The following is a 19,334-nucleotide window of genomic DNA, read 5'->3' as shown; positions in this document are numbered from 1 at the left end:
CAAAAAAAAATTAAAATCCCAACAAAATTCTTATAAACACCTAATAATAATAAATAATATTAGCAGTGAGTGGTAGAATAATTACGATAGATACTCAACAGTATCGACAGGGAAAAAATAACCAATATCATAAAATTTGAAATCCATCACTGGTGATGGGTTGAGAATTATTCTGCATCGAAAATTCCTTAAAAATAGAAGAAAATTAAAAGAAAAGCCATAGACGGTACTAAATTGTCAAAATTTCCTGTCTTGCTTAAAACAGTTATTAGAAGAGAATCATGTTTACCAAAAACTATGTAAACGGTTTGCTACTAGCCTAATGTATCCAATAACAAAAATCCTGAAAACTAGCTCTTTTAAAAACATAAAACCAAAAACGATGAGGGTACTATAAATGTTATCACAAACGAAGACGGTTTGCCATTAGCCATATAAAATCCAATAACAACTATTCCAGAATTCGTCAATGAAAAGATCTATAACACAAAAATATAGAGTATAAGATATAATAGATCGGTTTGAGCACAAAGTCTAAAAAGTTACAAGCCAAAAATTACGACAATCTATCACACCTATACAAATGGTGAAAAAAATAGTTAAAAAGAAAAATAGAATGAAAGGAGAAAAAAATCTAGGTGAAGCCACACGAAATATTTTGAATTATTCAAAGATGGAAAAAAATAATTTAAAAAATTTAAAACTGTGTTGGCCCCACGTTGGGCGCCATAAATAATAAATTATCTGTAGCATACAACGTTCTAGGAATTCCTAATAGTGGCAAGTCTGCTCTGAACCAATATGTAGTGGCACGCATCTGGTATCCGGCCTCTGCTCGTCGGCTATCGGTGGGGTTCAAACTTAATTACCAGGTTCAGTATGTGCCAAAAAAAAAAACCACAGAATAACTATTACTTAAAATATGCGTGCGATAAAATAAGATGGATAGGATAGAAAGAATCGGGAAAAATTAAGAAAACTCGATGCTAAGCAGATGTGTGGATGTTGACATCTGATATTACCCCTCCCAACCTTGACCATGAGCCGTATGCAATGAATTTATACATGGTCCCAAACAACCTTCAACCCATCTCCCAGTTAGGAAATCAAAAAAATATATATTTAGTGCTCCATAATTATTTATTCAACCGAATAATTCATAGAAAACATTTCATCTTAAAATCAAGGCAACTTGCAAAGGAATTCAATTAATATTTCGAAATAATCCAAAAGCATTTAATACGTAACGAAATTTGGAAAAAAATGCTGAATTATACCAATACAAAATTTCCTTAACACTAATCAATATATTCCTAATATTCTATTTTATCCCAAAAAAAATGCAAAGCAAGAAAAAAAATAACACACTATTGATATGCAGAGATCGGTTATTTCACGAGTAATTACAGAAACAAAATAGCTGAAAAAGAATATATCCAGTTCGGATATCATGGTATATATATAAATATGTATATGTATATGAGTGGTTAAATATATTTTTACCGCGAAAAGTCCAATAATATTCAAAGATAAACCGAAATAATATTTAATAACGAAAAAAAGTAAATTAAACCAAAACAGATTTAAATTAATTTTTAACTTTTACCTTTTACTAATTTTTAGGTTTTCCGAAATTTAAAATAATAAAAAAACGGAAAAAATCAAGTTTAAGCAAAATATAAAATTATTTTTTTCCAACACGATAGGATTCGATAGCAAAACCCTCTCTCACACTAGGGCTTAGGATCAAGATATTGAATCTCAATTTCCAAGATATGCGTTATTTTAAATTGTCGAATCATAAAAAAACGAGAAAACCGAAAATTAAAGAAAATTAATTTTCACTCAACTGAGCCGGGATTCGATAGTGTGGCTTTATACGTCCATACAACAACAACAATACAAGATACACTTTACATATAATCAAAATCAAAACTTTGTCACCATTATCGAGATCTTATATCAATCACTGCTATTTTTACTTTCAAAATCATATATAACAATTTTTAATAAGATAAAAAATGCGTTACTTTGCACAAAAGAAAAAAAATCACATCACCCAAACCGGGCTCGAACCTACGACCTCACGATTGCAAGCCGCGAGTCTTACCACTAAGCTAGCTAATGACTTATGGATGGTTGGCCAAATGCACAATTATAATGAGTGGCAAATACTGTTTTTAATTACACTATAATATATATTCACCACACCATCATAAAAGTCAATAATAAATAATATTTGATTTTATAAAATAAAAAAAAAAGTATTAATTTTATTAATTAACAAAAACAACATAATAAAAAAAATAAAACCAAGATGAAATTAAAAACAAGGAAATTGAAAATAAAAAAAAATTAAATGACCGAAAGCGGGCTCGATCCCCCAACCTTATGGTTGGAAGTCGCGAGTGCTCTCACTGGGCTATCAACTAATTTTTGATTGATTGGCAAAATAACTACGTGAGCGTTGGGTGACTTTTGATCGTGGTTACATGTAAAAGTTATTCACCTACACACCAAACATCAATATTAGGAGAAAATTCCCCTTCTTGGTGACTTTGCAAAATAATGATTTTTGTTGCAAAACTAAAACCAGTGTTTTGATGGTTGGTAATGCCGGGAATAAGTATAGGAAAAGGAAATAAATGACTTACTACTTATTGGTTCCAACGATGAAGGATCCTTCATGGGATATCCGGTAAATCACTAAATTTTTGAATTTGGTTTATATTGGTGTTGGTGTCGTAAATGTTGAAATATAATTGTATTTAATTGTCTTTGTGGTTTTTGGTTGATTTAAATAATCAATTTACGACCGATTTTCACTCACATACATACGAAACCGAAACGATTTAAAAACACGATATCTGCATATTTACAAAACTTTAACTAAAAAAATTAAAATAACTACTTTTAAACTAAGAACTTTTCCGGATTCAATTCAAATTTACTGTCTTTGTTTTACTTTAAACCGGACAGCAAAAACTATAAAAACTGTAGCGAACACTTTTCTTTTCACACAATCACTCCACAATATTCGTGGTTCGATCTGGACCAGCCAATAAATCTATGGTATCCTCAGGAGAAAATAATAAAGATCATATAGGGGTCAATTCGGAAAATGTTGCGGGTTTTTCGCTGAGGGTTGCCCGTACCCATGCAGAGTGCTTCCAAGTCGGATATGCCCAAGGAAAATTCAAAAAAATAAGATGCCTAAAACACAAACAAGGTTTCCAAAAATAAGCATCGATGCTTGGATGGGACGAAACCAATACATGTATATTACCTTTTAGCGAAATAAAACAGCTTATGGTTTACCTGCGCTCCTGGTATGGAAAAATGGTAAACCCGGTAAAATCAGGATAATTTTGTCCTGGCCCAAATCACAGGCGGGTGAAATGACTATTGGAGGCCAAAATACAGGAGAAATGCCACCGAATATCCTCTGGGAAAAATCCAAAAACCAAGGAATGTCCACAAATAGAAGAAATTTCGTCCAAATCCAATTTATCTCGTCCTAATTAATAACATACAAGTTTTCAATCCAAAGAACAAAGCACAATCAATTCTTTTATTTTCATACTTACAAAATGAAAATACAAATTTTTAGTTCAGGATACAAAAAATTTAAATGTTCGCTGCGCTGTCCGATTTCAAATTGAACAATTGACGAGATAAACTGAGAATTTGGGCAAAAGAACTCCTATTTATAGCAAGAGAACGCAATGGAAAGCCAGCGTTAGTAGGCTGGATTTTTCCAAAAACAATGTTGGAAAATTCCTGCTATTTCGAAAATGGCATGAACACCCACAAACCCAAAAAAAAAAAGAAAAACATATTCAAGAAACGCGATCAATAAATCAAGCTAGCAATTCTAGCGTTATCAATAGAGGGAATCACTATGAAAATAGTCAAGTCGTCCTTCAAGCTTTCGATAGCCCAGTGGACAACACCTTCGACTATGGTCACACACGCCCAGGTTCGGATCCTGGCAAAAACTCATTTTAGGATACTATTTTTTTATTTTATTTTATTTTACTTTATTTTACTTTATTTCATTTTATTTTATTTTGTTTCATTTTATTTTATTTCATTTCTCCGAAAATATACTTAATTTACATCTATCTCATTCTGTAACACTACCTTCAACCTGAGTCTACCATATCGTAGACTAAGTTTTAAATACTATTCAAATCCAAGCTTTATTTATGAAATCATAAAACCAATATTATAACCAAATTATTCGAATTACATGAAAGTGTAACAAAATGAATCCAAGTGCTACAAGCGACCCTACATATTCTGCTGGTGTTTTCTTCCTTTATACACTATCACGAACATTGATAGATTTATTTTTAAAAACGAAAATTTTTCTCACTAATTTAAAATAACAAATATTTTATATATTTTATTTGTTATTTATTATATTATTTTACCATATTATTTTTTAACAATCTCTCCGTATACCAAAACAACGCGATTCCAACTAGAAAAACAACCGACGCGCAAACATATCGATTACACCCACGCGCAAACACATCGATTACGATGACAGGTATCGATTACAGGTAGACAATAGAAATTTAGGAAAGTTTCCTATATTCTAACAAGTGTGTTTCCTTAAGTTTTGAAAGGATTGCATACTTCTTAGTACGAATGAACTAAAATATTTTTCTGTGCCAAGTGTTGTTCGTATGTATGAAAAACTTTCTATTATAAAGGAAGTCGCAATTATCATTTTATAAGAAATTTTACTAATTTTGAGGAAACTTGGTTTTAGTTCGGTTTTTGTTTATTTTTACGAATGCTTTGTTATCGGTGAATAAAATTTTCTTTTTCAGTAGTAAATTCTTATACCCAGCGAAGAAAATAGTATGAGTAAAATTCCATGCCTTATTCTAGTTAATGAACTATTCCTAACTGCTTACAGTTTAGGATTTTTTTACTGAAACGAGTAAATTTTATTATTTTTAACAAAAATTTACCTTGATGGAAATAAAATGGATAAACTATATTGATGAAAATTTTTTCCTTTAGTTTCGAAGGCACTTTTTTCTGGGTGTATTTTAATGAAGGGATAGAATTGCTAGAAAAGCGTTGGACTAAGTGTATTGAAGTTTCAGGAGATTATATTGAAAAATAAAAATATTTTTGAAAAACTAACTATTCTCTTTCATTGATAGGCTAAGAAGTTTCCGAACCGCCCTCGTACTTGTTTTTGTTTTATGTAGCTTATGTATTTTTTTTTTCACGAGTATATTTTTATGTATATAAGCCCATAGAGATAAAAGTACATAACTGATATATAGAAGCATCTGAAGCGCGGTATTTTCATACGATTTTTAATGAGATCTAAGAAGAATTCCTATGCGAAAAGTTTCTTACAGATGTTAAACCTTACTTTTGTCTCCATATGTGAAAATTTCAAATCCAATTTCGTAGAATAATAAGTTTTATTTTATGCAACTGAATTCTAAAGGGATGAAAGTGTACCATTGTCAGTAATTGTAGCAAAACCTCTCCAAACATACGTTTGCTGAGTGTTGCAGCACTTCCATTTTTAATGCTTTAAACTTGTGTAAATGGATGGATACAAAAAGTTTGTGTTAACTGCATTATTCCATAATAATCTTTTGCTTACAAAACGAAAGTTTTTCTATAAATTTTAAAACTTAAAACTAAAGAAATTAAGTCTGCTCATTTCTATATGTATGCAACGGATGTACATTAGGGAGGACCGAACTAAAACCTCATTGCAATTCAGCTAACATGTTTACAACAGTTTCTTGACATGAAGAAAATATCTAATAATATTCCTGTACACATTTACTTAATAATTTAACGGAGTTAACAAATTAGAAAAAAAAATATTTGTTGGTCGAAGAAGTCACTTCGTATTTCCAATCACATTTTATTTAATTTTTATACTCCATAGGATAGGCGGTATACTAAAATTGGCTAGCACGCCCACCGCGCATACAATGGTTAATGGTTTCAATCCAAGTCTGGACGAACACCAAAAAGTTTCAGTGGTGGGTAGGGCTGCCAATTTTGCCGATTTATCGGCATTTTGACGATTTTTTACTCAAAAAAATGGACAACTCCGATTTTGACAATATTAGCTTCGTTGTTTAGACACAGTTTAAGGAGTTAAACTTTTTACATTTTGAAGAAATTTTTGAAAATATTAAAATAAATTTGAAAATTTTTGACAAATAAAATTCGGAAATAAAACGTGGACTACTTTGGCTTTGGGAGTTTTGTCAAAATTCTTACAAATAATCATGATTCCTCCACAATGATTTACCCAGAATGTGCAATAGAAACTTTTACTATACTTTACTTTACAGTAAAAAAAATAAATAACCACATATAGACATATCTATCGGATACATCATAAAAAACCATTTGCTTTGGAAAACACGGGACTTTTTCTTGAGTTTCACAATATTTTATTTATAAATAAAAATGTTACTGAATTAATTATTTTGGAAAAATAGTGTTTTTTATACAAAAATTACGAAATATTTTGTTTTGTTTGTTTTAGAAAATGAATTTTATGTTAATCTTATTGTTATACAAAACTGACTTCGTTATGTTTTTTTATGAAAATGCATTGTTGTGTACATTAATTTTCTTGTTTGTGTTTACCCAAAAAAATGTTTGATTCTAATATTATTTACAATTATTATTTACATTTTATCGAAAAAAGTTACGATTTTTCTTGAAATTTTATTGGCAGCCCATTTTGGAACCAATGTGCGTCATTTGAAACCTCGTATATATGGTGTAGTAAACGTTGTTCCCGATACAAATGAAAGTAATGGGGCTCCGCAATGTGAAACGCCTTAAAAAGGTTGGTTTACCCCTCTCAGTAAGGCTTGTGCTAATTCTGAGTGTTTCAAAGCTTGTTTAAATGTTTTCAACGTAATTTGAAACGCCATTCGGACTTGGCTACAAAACGGAGGCCCCTTATTATTGAGATAAAACATCCCAGCAAAAAAAAGTGTCGCCAAAAATGTGGTGAAAATATTCTTTTTGGATCCGGAAGTGGTGCAAAATATGCGCAGAAGCGATGAATTCAACATGGGCTTGTCATAGGACGGATGTCCACCATTTTAACAGCCGTTGCACTGAATTTGCATCATTTCTTAAGGTGCGATTCAGTGTTTTTGATGTGAATTAAGAAATTTTGGAAACTGGAAGAGCCGCCAAAGATAAGTACCATGAACGCAGAAGAGGAATACTGTGAAGAACTATACAGAAACACAACGAGGAGATCGAATACTGGTAGATTTATAGTATGTCTTCCATTCAAGCCTCAATATTCAGAATGATTCCATGTTCTGGTTTACGAATTCGCAATACGCGAAATTTTAATTTTTCAATAACGTCTCAACTATTCCATTTTTTTACCAAGAAATTTCTTCTGATTAAATTCCTTACTCATAAGAACAGTGTATAAAAATTTCGTGTTATAAATAATTGTAGTTCGAAAAATAAAGTAAGTGAAAACAAGTATAAACGGCCGTAAGTTCGGCCAGACCGAATCTTATGTACCCACCACCATGGATTGCGTAGAAACTTCTACGAAAGACTGTTATACACAAACGAATTACTTGGGTTGTGGTATCTTAAATCGTTTTCTAAATTGTGAGTTAGTCCACACTTGGTATATATTAGACAAAAAGGTATGTAAGTCTACAAATAATTACGAATCGATATGGACTTTTGCACGGTACGTATGGAGCCAGAATTGAAATATGGGGGTCGCTTATATGGGGGCTATATATAATTATGAACTTGATATGGACCAATTTTTGTGTGATTCGGGATCGATTTATCTGAGGGCTATATATAACTATACACCGATATGGACCTAGTTAGGCATGGTTGTTAACGGCCATATACTAGCACAATGTACCAAATTTCAACTGACTCGGAGGAAATTTACTCCTCCAAGAGGCCCCAAAACCAAATCTCGGGATCGGTTTATATGGGGGCTATATATAATTATGGACTGATATGAACCAATTCCTGCATGGTTGTTGGATACCATATACTAACTTCACGTACCAAATTTCAACCGAATCCGATGAATTTTGCTCTTCCAAGGGGCTCCGGAGGTCAAATCTGGGGATCGGTTTATATGGGGGCTATACATAATTATGGACCGATTTCGACCAATTTTGCATGGGTGTTTGAGGCCATATATTAACACCACGTACCAAATATCAACTGAATCAGATGAATTTTAGTCTTCCAAGAGGCTCTGGAGGTCAAATCTGGCGATCGGTTTATATGGAGCAATGTATAATTATGCACCGATGTGGACCAATTTTTGCATGGTCATTAGAGACCATATACTAACACCATGTACCAAATAGGATGAAATTTGCTTCTCTTAGAGGTTCCGAAAGCCAAATCGGGGGATCGGTTTATATGGGGGCTATATATAATTATTGACCGATGTGGACCAATTTTTGCATGGTTGTTAGAGACCATATACTAACACCATATACCAAATTTCAGCCGGATCGGATGAAATTTGCTTCTCTTAGAGGCTCCGCAAGCCAAATCTGGGGATCGGTTTATATGGGGGCTATATATAATTATAGGCCGATGTAGACCAATTTTTGCATACTTGTTAGAGACCATATACTAACACCATGTACCAAATTTCAGCCGGATCGGATGAACTTTTCTTCTCTTAGAGGCTCCGCAAGCCATATCTGGGGATCGGTTTATATGGGGGCTATATATAATTATTGACCGATGGGGACCAATTTTTGCATGGTTGTTAAATACCATATACTAACACAATGTACCAAATTTCAGCCGGATCGGATGAAATTTGCTTCTCTTAGAGGCTCCGAAAGCCAAATCGGGAGATCGGTTTATATGGGGGCTATATATAATTATGGACCGATGTGGACCAATTTTTGCATGGTTGTTAGAGACCATATACTACCCCATGTACCAAATTTCAGCCGGATCGGATGAAATTTGCTTCTCTTAGAAGGTCTGCAAACCAAATTTGGGGGTCCGTTTGTATGGGGGCTATACGTAAAAGTGGACCGATATGGCCCATTTGCAACACCATCCGACCTACATCAATAACAACTACTTGTGCCAAGTTTCAAGTCGATAGCTCGTTTCGTTCGGAAGTTAGCGTGATTTCAACAGACGGACGGACGGACATGCTCAGATCGACTCAGAATTTCACCACGACCCAGAATATATATACTTTATGGGGTCTTAGAGCAATATTTCGATGTATTACAAACGGAATGACAAAGTTAATATACCCCCCATCCTATGGTGGAGGGTATAAAAATTTACGTTTTGCGAATTCGTAAACCAGAACAGGGGGGTATATAATATTTTCCCCACCCACAACCACCCAAAAATTTAATGTCCTATTGTACATTTTAAATGCTGTTCACGAAATTACTTCCTCTCATAGAAGCTGCGTTGTCTGAATTGGTTCACCAAAAACCGCTAGAAAAAAAACAAAGCTTTTTTTATACCCTCCATCATAGGATGGGGGTATATTAACTTTGTCATTCCGTTTGTAACACATCGAAATATTGCTCTAAGACCCCATAAAGTATATATATTCTGGGTCGTGGTGAAATTCTGAGTCGATCTAAGCATGTCCGTCCGTCCGTCCGTCCGTCCGTCTGTTGAGATCACGCTAACTTCCGAACGAAACCACCTATCGACTTGAAACTTGGCGCAAGTAGTTGCTATCGATGTAGGTCGGATGGCATCGAAAATGGGCCATATCGGTCCACTTTTACGTATAGCCCCCATATAAAGGGACCCTCAGATTTGGCTTGTGGAGCCTCTAACAGAAGCATATTTCATCCGATCCGGCTGAAATTTGGTATATGGTGTTGGTATATGGTCTCTAACAACCATGCAAAAATTGGTCCACATCGGTCCATAATTATATATAGCCTCCATATAAACCGATCTCCAGATTTGGCTTGCGGAGCTAAAAGAGAAGCAAATTTCATCCGATCCGGCTGAAATTTGGTACATGGTGTTGGTATAAGGTCTCTAACAACCATGCAAAAATTGGTTCACATCGGTCAATAATTATATATAGCCCCCATATAAACCGATCCCCAGATTTGGCTTGTGGAGCCTCTAAGAGAAGCATATTTCATCCGATCCGGCTGAAATGTGGTATATGGTGTTAGTATATGGTCTGTAACAATCATGCAAAAATTGGTCCACATCGGTCTATAATTACATATAGCCCCCATATAAACCGATCCCCAGATTTGGCTTGCGGAGCCTCAAAGAGGAGCAAATTGCATCTGATCCGGCTGAAATTTGGTACATGGTATTGGTATATGGTCTGTAACAACCGTGCCAGAATTGGTCCATATTGGTCCATAATTATATATAGCCCCCATATAAAACATTCTCCAGATTTGACCACCGGAGCCTCTTGGAGGCTGGGGGTATATTAACTTTGTCATTCCGTTTGTAACACATCGAAATATTGCTCTAAGACCCCATAAAGTATATATATTCTGGGTCGTGGTGAAATTCTGAGTCGATCTAAGCATGTCCGTCCGTCCGTCCGTCCGTCCGTCTGTTGAGATCACGCTAACTTCCGAACGAAACCACCTATCGACTTGAAACTTGGCACAAGTAGTTGCTATCGATGTAGGTCGGATGGCATCGAAAATGGGCCATATCGGTCCACTTTTACGTATAGCCCCCATATAAAGGGACCCTCAGATTTGGCTTGTGGAGCCTCTAACAGAAGCATATTTCATCCGATCCGGCTGAAATTTGGTATATGGTGTTGGTATATGGTCTCTAACAACCATGCAAAAATTGGTCCACATCGGTCCATAATTATATATAGCCTCCATATAAACCGATCTCCAGATTTGGCTTGCGGAGCTAAAAGAGAAGCAAATTTCATCCGATCCGGCTGAAATTTGGTACATGGTGTTGGTATAAGGTCTCTAACAACCATGCAAAAATTGGTTCACATCGGTCAATAATTATATATAGCCCCCATATAAACCGATCCCCAGATTTGGCTTGTGGAGCCTCTAAGAGAAGCATATTTCATCCGATCCGGCTGAAATGTGGTACATGGTGTTAGTATATGGTCTGTAACAATCATGCAAAAATTGGTCCACATCGGTCTATAATTACATATAGCCCCCATATAAACCGATCCCCAGATTTGGCTTGCGGAGCCTCAAAGAGGAGCAAATTGCATCTGATCCGGCTGAAATTTGGTACATGGTATTGGTATATGGTCTGTAACAACCGTGCCAGAATTGGTCCATATTGGTCCATAATTATATATAGCCCCCATATAAAACATTCTCCAGATTTGACCACCGGAGCCTCTTGGAGGAGCACAATTCATCCGATCCGGTTCAAATTAGGCACGTGGTGTTAGTATATGGTCGCTAACAACCATACCAATATTGGTCCAATCACACAAAAATTGGTCCATATCGGTTCATAATCATGGTTGCCACTAGAGCCAAAATAATCTACCAAAATTTTATTTCTATAGAAAATTTTGTCAAAATTTTATTTCTATAGAAAATGTTGTCAAAATTTTATTTCTATAGAAAATTTTGTCAAAATTTTATTTCTAGAGAAAATTTTGTTAACATTTTATTCGGTTCATAATAAAATTTTCATGATTGTCAAAATTTTATTTCTATAGAAAATTTTGTCAAAATTTTATTTCTATAGAAAAATTTGTTTAAATTTTATTCGGTTCATAATCATGGTTGCCACTCGAGCCAAAAATAATCTACCAAGATTTTATTTCTATAGAAAATTTTGTCAAAAGTTTATTTCTATAGAAAATTTTGTTAAAATTTTATTTCTGTAGAAATTTTTGTCAAAATTTTCTTTCTATAGAAAATTTTGTCAACATTTTTATTTCTATAGAAAATTTTGTGAAAATTTTATTTCTATAGAAAATTTTGTTAAAATTTTATTTCTGTAGAAAAATTTGTCAAAATTTTATGTCTACTTTGTCAAACTGAATTATATACGTATTGGATCGATCTTTTTTGATTTAATATATATCACGTATGGACTTACATACAATTTAGAAGATGGTGTTAGGAGGTTTTAAGATAACCTTGCCATCGGCAAGCGTTACCGCAACTTAAGTAATTCGATTGTGGATGGCAGTGTTTAGATGAAGTTTCTAAGCAATCCATGATGGAGGGTACATAAGCTTCGCCCTGGCCGAACTTACGGCCGTATATACTTGTTTTTGTATGAAAAGTTACATTTTTGATTGAAATTTGGCGAACTTAAAGGCTTTATTTCACTTAAAATGCATATCATTTTTAATTGTATTCATTTTAGTTCTACTTCTGTGAAACTATAACAATATTTAAATCATATTAGCTCTGTTGGCATACTCGATACATTTTGATTACTATCACAAATTTTTACTGGTAGTCCTTCGTTTACATTTCACAGTAAAAACATTTTCCCTGTAAAAACTTGCAATTATCATCAACAAATCCAATTGCACTAGAATTAGAATATATAAATATATTTCGTTTTAATTGGTTTAAAACCGCTGAATTAATGATAAATTCGTGAACGTGTACACTTCTACTAATTTTACCCAAGAGAATAAAACCCATTCTTACACAGACGAAAAAGACTGTTTTTCATATGTTTGGGTGTAAAAATTACATGTTTGGAACTCAAATTTTTTAACACAATATTTTTAAGTGCAATCATATAATGTTCATAAACTAGCATAACATAAGAGAGTTGCCGGTAGTTTCCAGCGAAACCCTAACCTCTCTCTCCGAGATGCCGCAAATAAGCTGGGTGTATCGTCTACAACCGTGCATCGAGCCAAAAACGAGCCGGACTATCGACTTACATGAAGGTAGTGACTCCAAATCGCGATGATAAACAAAATACGATGGCCAACGCGCGATCCCGGAGGCTGTACACGACGATGGTGACGAAGTTTGACTGCGTGGTAATGGACGACGAAACCTACGTCAAAGCCGACTACAAACAGCTTCCGGGACAGGAGTTTTATACGTCAAAAGGAAGGGGAAAGGTAGCAGATATTTCCAAGCACATAAAACTGCCAAAGTTCGCAAAGAAATATCTGGTTTGGCAAGCCATCTGTACCTGTGGCTTGAAAAGCAGCATTTTCATAGCTTCCGGGACTGTCAACCAAGAAATTTACGTGAAAGAGTGAATAAACGTCTGCTGCCGTTCCTGAAAAAACACTGTTGTTCCGTACTGTTTTGGCCGGATTTGGCATCTTGCCATTACGGTAAAAAGGCCATGGAGTGGTACGCCGCCAACAACGTGCAGGTGGTTCCCAAGGACAAGAACCCTCCCAACACGCCAGAGCTCCGCCCAATTGAGAAATACTGGGCTATTGTCAAGCGAAACCTAAAGAAGACCAAAAAAACTGCTTAGGACGAGCAGCAGTTCAAGGCAACCTGGCTTTCTGCGGCGAAGAAGGTGGACAAGGTGGCTGTACAAAATCTGATGGCAGGTGTCAAGCGTGAGGCTCGGCAATTCGGATTTGGAAAAGCGAAAGCCTACACGGATGAAAAAGACTGTTTTTCATATGTTTGGCTATAAACATTATATGTTTGGAACACAAATTTTTAAACACAATATTTTTGAGTGCAAGCATATAATGTTCATAAACTAGCATAACATGTTTGGGACATATATGTTAATATGTTAGAACATATTATGTTTGGGACATCAAATGTTTTTAAATATAATATGCTTGGATGCAAACATATATTAATTTAGAAATAGCCTATAAACATATATGTGTTTAGTAGCTTGGAGCGCTATTTAACGGGGAGCGATCTTGAATTAAGTTGGTGGTTGTTGCTTGTTATTACAAAATTAACATTTTATTTTTCCTTGGGCAATTGATCAGCTACTTCTTTGATCCTTACAAACTGTGTGGTCCGCTGTTCGAATCCCCGTCCGGCAAAAGGTAAAATTAAAATAAAAAAAATCATACAATTGAATAATTTCTTCTACAATGTTTGTATTACAGCAAAAGGTGCTAAGAACTAAAAAATCTCGTGGAAGTGAGAAAGATGTGGGGGAATATACAATTGGGCAGAAACAAAATTTTGAGCATTCAGGTCGAAAACCTATGTTGTTAGCACCTATATTACCTGTTTATTTTCCTAATTCATTATGATTTTAAATATATAAATAAATAAATAAAATTTTGAGCACAATATTGTTTGGGAGAATTTTTTTTAAGCATATAATATTTTTGGGTGCAAAATGCTTCCAAACATTTTGCACCATTTTGCATTTTGCACATAATAACATATTGTTTTTTGGAAGACAACATTATTGAATTTGGATGCAAAAATACAAAATGTTTGGAACTTAGACTACCCAAACATATATTGTTTAGACCAATATGCTTCCAAACATATTATATATTGGAAGAGATCAAACATATAAATGTTTGGGCAATACCCAAAAATGTATATGCTTGAAGCAAAATATGTTTGGGAGTATATGTTACAGAAGCGATTTTTTGTGAGCGTGTAGTGTGAAAGTGAGTGTGCGTGAGTACGAATTTCGAAAAAACACGCTCACGATAATAATCCGGCTGACGAACATAAAATGCTTACGATTTGAATATACATACATATTTTTCCCGCTAAACGACTTCAAAAAAAGCCAAATTTGGCGGGAAAATAGCTAAATTGGCAACGCTGCATAGAAGAAAAAGTTAACTAAAAGTAAAGAAGAAAATCATTGGCGCCAAATCATGACCATTTTAATCATACATTAGTTCATTCTTACTATTTTTAGGAATCGTACGAAAATTTTCATTTGCTTTGGTTCATATTGAACTTATGTGTACGGCCATTGAACTTTATACCCACGTTTAGTTCATAACATGTTTGAGACATACTTAAAAAAACGAAAATTTCATTGGGCTGTGGAAAATTTCGCAAAAAATAATAAAACTACAAAGAAATATTTTTTTCCAATAAAAGTAAGTTCAATTTAGCGCTAGTTTAACTACGGAATTTTATTTTTGTGCACGTTATGTGTAGGGATACTTAACCCTCTAATGCGCCAATTTTTTTGCCAGCTGAATAAATATTCAATGTTAACGATACAAAATCAAGAAAAAGGCAAAAGAAAAATTTATACGGTAAAATTCAGTATATGCTGCAAAGCCTCTTGAGCAGTTTTAACTAAGTTTTCTTTTTATTTTACCCATTTTTGTTGGCTTAAGGTGTGTTTTACTAAAAGCTTCCTCATTTAAGGAAGCCCGCCTAAAGGCGGGATTGGGCATTAGAGGGTTAAGGCTGATTAAGCGAAGTCTATCGAAGTCTTAACACGCCAAAACGCCCATAGAAAAAGTCGTGAATGACATGCACACATGTGGCGTCACACGGAACCCTCAAATAAAAACCCACAAATTCTTCTATCAATATTTAACTTTACATGTAAAAATCAAAAACAAATTTAATAGTATTCAAAGCGGTCCCCTTTAATATGAACCTATGAGTGACTATTCAAAATGCTCCTCTGTTTTGTCGCCAGAGTATTTCCATAGATGCGCAGTATGTTTGTCTATTTTTTCCTCATGTCTTATGTTCCAGCAGAATATATTCAGGCATGGTGCAAAAGGAAATTATTTTTACGCCATTTAAAAATGTATTATTTTTGCCATTTCACGATTTCAACAGAAATATTTGTGGAACTTCTTTGAAATACACATGCACATGGAAAACTTAAAGTGTCACATACTGTTTGTGTTTATAAAAGGAAAGTAGAGCTCTACAAAAAACGTTTTTGTCAATCACACTATTTGTTTTTTGTTTTACAATTTTTAGTGATGTGACATTGTACGTTATCACCTTATTGCAAATATATAATGCATTAACGAAATAGCAGAATGTGTTCGACTTTACTCGCTCTATTCACATGCAATAAAAACAGGATAAAGCCATCAACTACTGTAGGCAGACGCCTCTTTTCCACTGGACACTCTGGGCAAGTGCCCAGGGCCCCCTAGTTCCTGCCAGATTGCTGAATTTTATTATGAAGATGTTAATGAGAAAGAATTACAAATGGAATGTTTGCATTTAACTTGGAAATTGTGGACAGTGAAAATGAGGAACTAATTCTATGTTAAAAATATATAAACTTTTGAAAGAAAACAACATTGACGACACATTTCCAAATGTAGAAATCGAAATGAGAATCTTTTCAAGCAAGATGGTTACTACCTGCAGTGGGGAACGTTCTTTCTCCAAACAAAAAAGAATTACAATAAAGTGAGAAGTCTTATAGATGTATCTTCTCCGGCTTTAGTTAATAGCACAGAGACTTCTTTGGTACGTGTTGATGTAAGACGTCAAATTAATCCTTGGATGACCGATGGTTTGGAATCTTTAATTAAGTTAAAGAAGAAATTGTTGTCGCGAAGAAGAAAGGATAGGAACAATAAAGATTTGAGCGCAAGTCTGAAACGGATTAGTAATGTTATTAAGAAATGTAGTAATTAATGAATAATTACTACGTGCATAACTTAGGGAAATGTAAAGGAGATATTAGAAAACAAGTAAGGAAAGTCTAAAGTCGGGCGGGGCCGACTATATTATACCCTGCACCACTTTGTAGATCTAAATTTTCGATACCATATCACATCCGTCAAATGTGTTGGGGGCTATATATAAAGGTTTGTCCCAAATATATACATTTAAATATCACTTGATCTGGACAGAATTTGATAGACTTCTACAAAATCTATAGACTCAAAATTTAAGTCGGCTAATGCACTAGGGTGGAACACAATGTTAGTAAAAAAAATATGGGAAACATTTAAATCTGAAGCAATTTTAAGGAAACTTCGCAAAAGTTTATTTATGATTTATCGCCCGATATATATGTATTAGAAGTTTAGGAAAATTAGAGTCATTTTTACAACTATTCGACTAAACAGTGGCGATTTTACAAGGAAAATGTTGGTATTTTGACCATTTTTTTCGAAATCAGAAAAACATATATATGGGAGCTATATCTAAATCTGAACCGATTTCAACCAAATTTGGCACGCATAGCAACAATGCTAATTCTACTCTCTGTGCAAAATTTCAACTAAATCGGAGTTAAAAATTGGCCTCTGTGGTCATATGAGTGTAAATCGGGCGAAAGCTATATATGGGAGATATATCTAAATCTGAACCGATTTCAACCAAATTTGGCACGCATAGCTACAATGCTAATTCTACTCCCTGTGCAAAATTTCAACTAAATCGGAGCAAAAAATTGGCCTCTGTGGTCATATGAGTGTAAATCGGGCGAAAGCTATATATGGGAGATATATCCAAATATGAACCGATTTCACCCAAATTTGGCACGCATAGTTACAATGCTAATTCTACTCCCTGTGCAAAATTTCAACGAAATCTGAGTTAAAAATTGGCCTCTGTGGTCATATGAGTGTAAATCGGGCGAAAGCTATATATGGGAGATATATCCAAATCTGAACCGATTTCAACCAAATTTGGCACCCATAGTTACAATGCTAATTCTACTCCCTGTGCAAAATTTCAACGAAATCGGAGTTAAAAATTGGCCTCTGTGGGCAAATGAGTGTAAATCGGAAGAAAACTATATATGGGAGCTATATCTAAATCTGAACCGATTTGGCTGATATTTTGCAAGTTTTTCGAGACCCATAAAATATTCGGATGTACTCAATTGGAGGAAGATCGGTTGATATACACGCCAATTATGACCAGATCGGTGAAAAATATATATGGCAGCTATATCTAAATCTGAACCGATTTCAATAGGGATCGTCTTTGAGCCGAAACAGGACCCTATACCAAATTTTAGGACAATCGGACTAAAACTGCGAGCTGTACTTTGCACACAAAAATACATCAACAGACAGACAGACAGACGGACATCGCTAAATCGACTCAGAATTTAATTCTAAGCCGATCCGTATACTAAAAGGTTGGTCTATGATTACTCCTTCTTGGTGTTACATACAAATGCACAAACTTATTATACCCTGTACCACAGTAGTGGTGAAGGGTATAAAAATGGAAATTTCTCAACAGACAATTAGGTAGAGATAAGACTAGTATTCCAGACACTTCGGCTGAGAGTAATATTCTATTAACTGTTGATCGGGATAAGGCCACGGATTTTAACCAATATTTCGTGGATACAATAACTCATTTACGTTCGGCGATGGTGAGATATAGATCTGACAATGTGAATATTTTTCAAACATTAGCACCAACAAATCACAGGTTTGATCTTGAGCCAATATCGTCTGATATAGTTGAGAATGTTCTAGAGAAAATTGGTAAGAATAAAGCCCCTGGCTATGATGGAATCACGGCAAATTTACTGTTGATAAGGAAGTATGCTACTTCACAGTATCTGACTATGGTTTTCAATACCATGATTAACGAAGCTGTTTTCCCAGATATATTAAAAATTCAGAGGGTGATACTAATACCAAAATGCACCGACAATAATATGATTCAAAACCACAGGCCAATATCATCACTTACTATGTTACTGTTAGTAAAATGTTGGAAATGATAATACTCTTGCAGCTGACTGAGTATCTTGAGGATAAAATAGATTGTTATTTGGACGTCAGTATGGTTTTAGAAGGTGGAGTGGCACGAAAGAATGTATAGTTAATGTAATTGATACTATATATAATGGAATAGACAGTGGGAGGAAAGGAGTGGCTGGCGTATTCTTTGACCTGACTAAGGCATTTGAGTTGGTAGATCATCATATTCTCTTGAGGAAACTTGAAGTATTCGGGTATCTTCTAACACACATTTATTATTCAGAAGTTATTTAGAAAATAGGAGGCAGTATGTACAAGTTGGGGAAGAAAAAAGCGATATACTTCCTGTTTTATGTGGGGTTCCTCAGGGCAGCGTACTAGGACCTTTGCTATTTAAGATCTATATTAGAGCATTGCATGGGAACATTTATTACCAGGTATGAGTATAAATATGCCTGCGCCAATTTGGTTCTAAACAATTTGGTTCTAAACAATACCCTAAATACCAATATTGATTCTAAAAAGAATATAACAGGTTGGCTGATAAGCCCCCGGTCTAACAAAAAAACAAATTTTTTTGTCAAAATTCGTTTTTATTATTCAACATAGTTCCCTTCAAGAGCGATACAACGATTATAAAAACCTTCCAATTATTTGATACCATTTTGGTAGTACTCCTTCGGTTTTGCCTCAAAATAGGCCTCAGTTTCGGCGTTCACCTCTTCATTGC

At 34.5% G+C, this 19,334-nt stretch overlaps 1 long non-coding RNA gene across 1 annotated transcript; it reads right to left on the bottom strand.

Annotated features, from left to right (window-relative positions):
• Positions 1–2,450: 2,450 nt before the first annotated feature.
• Positions 2,451–3,739, bottom strand: LOC142235148 (uncharacterized). Its single transcript, XR_012721811.1, has 3 exons — positions 3,588–3,739; positions 3,287–3,517; positions 2,451–3,213 (listed from the first exon to the last, which is right to left on the bottom strand). It is a non-coding gene; the product is annotated as an uncharacterized LOC142235148 (long non-coding RNA).
• Between the last annotated feature and the right edge of the window lie 15,595 nt (positions 3,740–19,334).

Source organism: Haematobia irritans, chromosome 4 (genome assembly GCF_050003625.1).
Source record: "Haematobia irritans isolate KBUSLIRL chromosome 4, ASM5000362v1, whole genome shotgun sequence".
Taxonomy (NCBI): Eukaryota; Metazoa; Arthropoda; class Insecta; order Diptera; family Muscidae; genus Haematobia; species Haematobia irritans.
The sequence above is the reverse complement of the archived record's forward strand: the minus strand, read 5'-3'. Positions and strand labels throughout refer to the sequence as shown.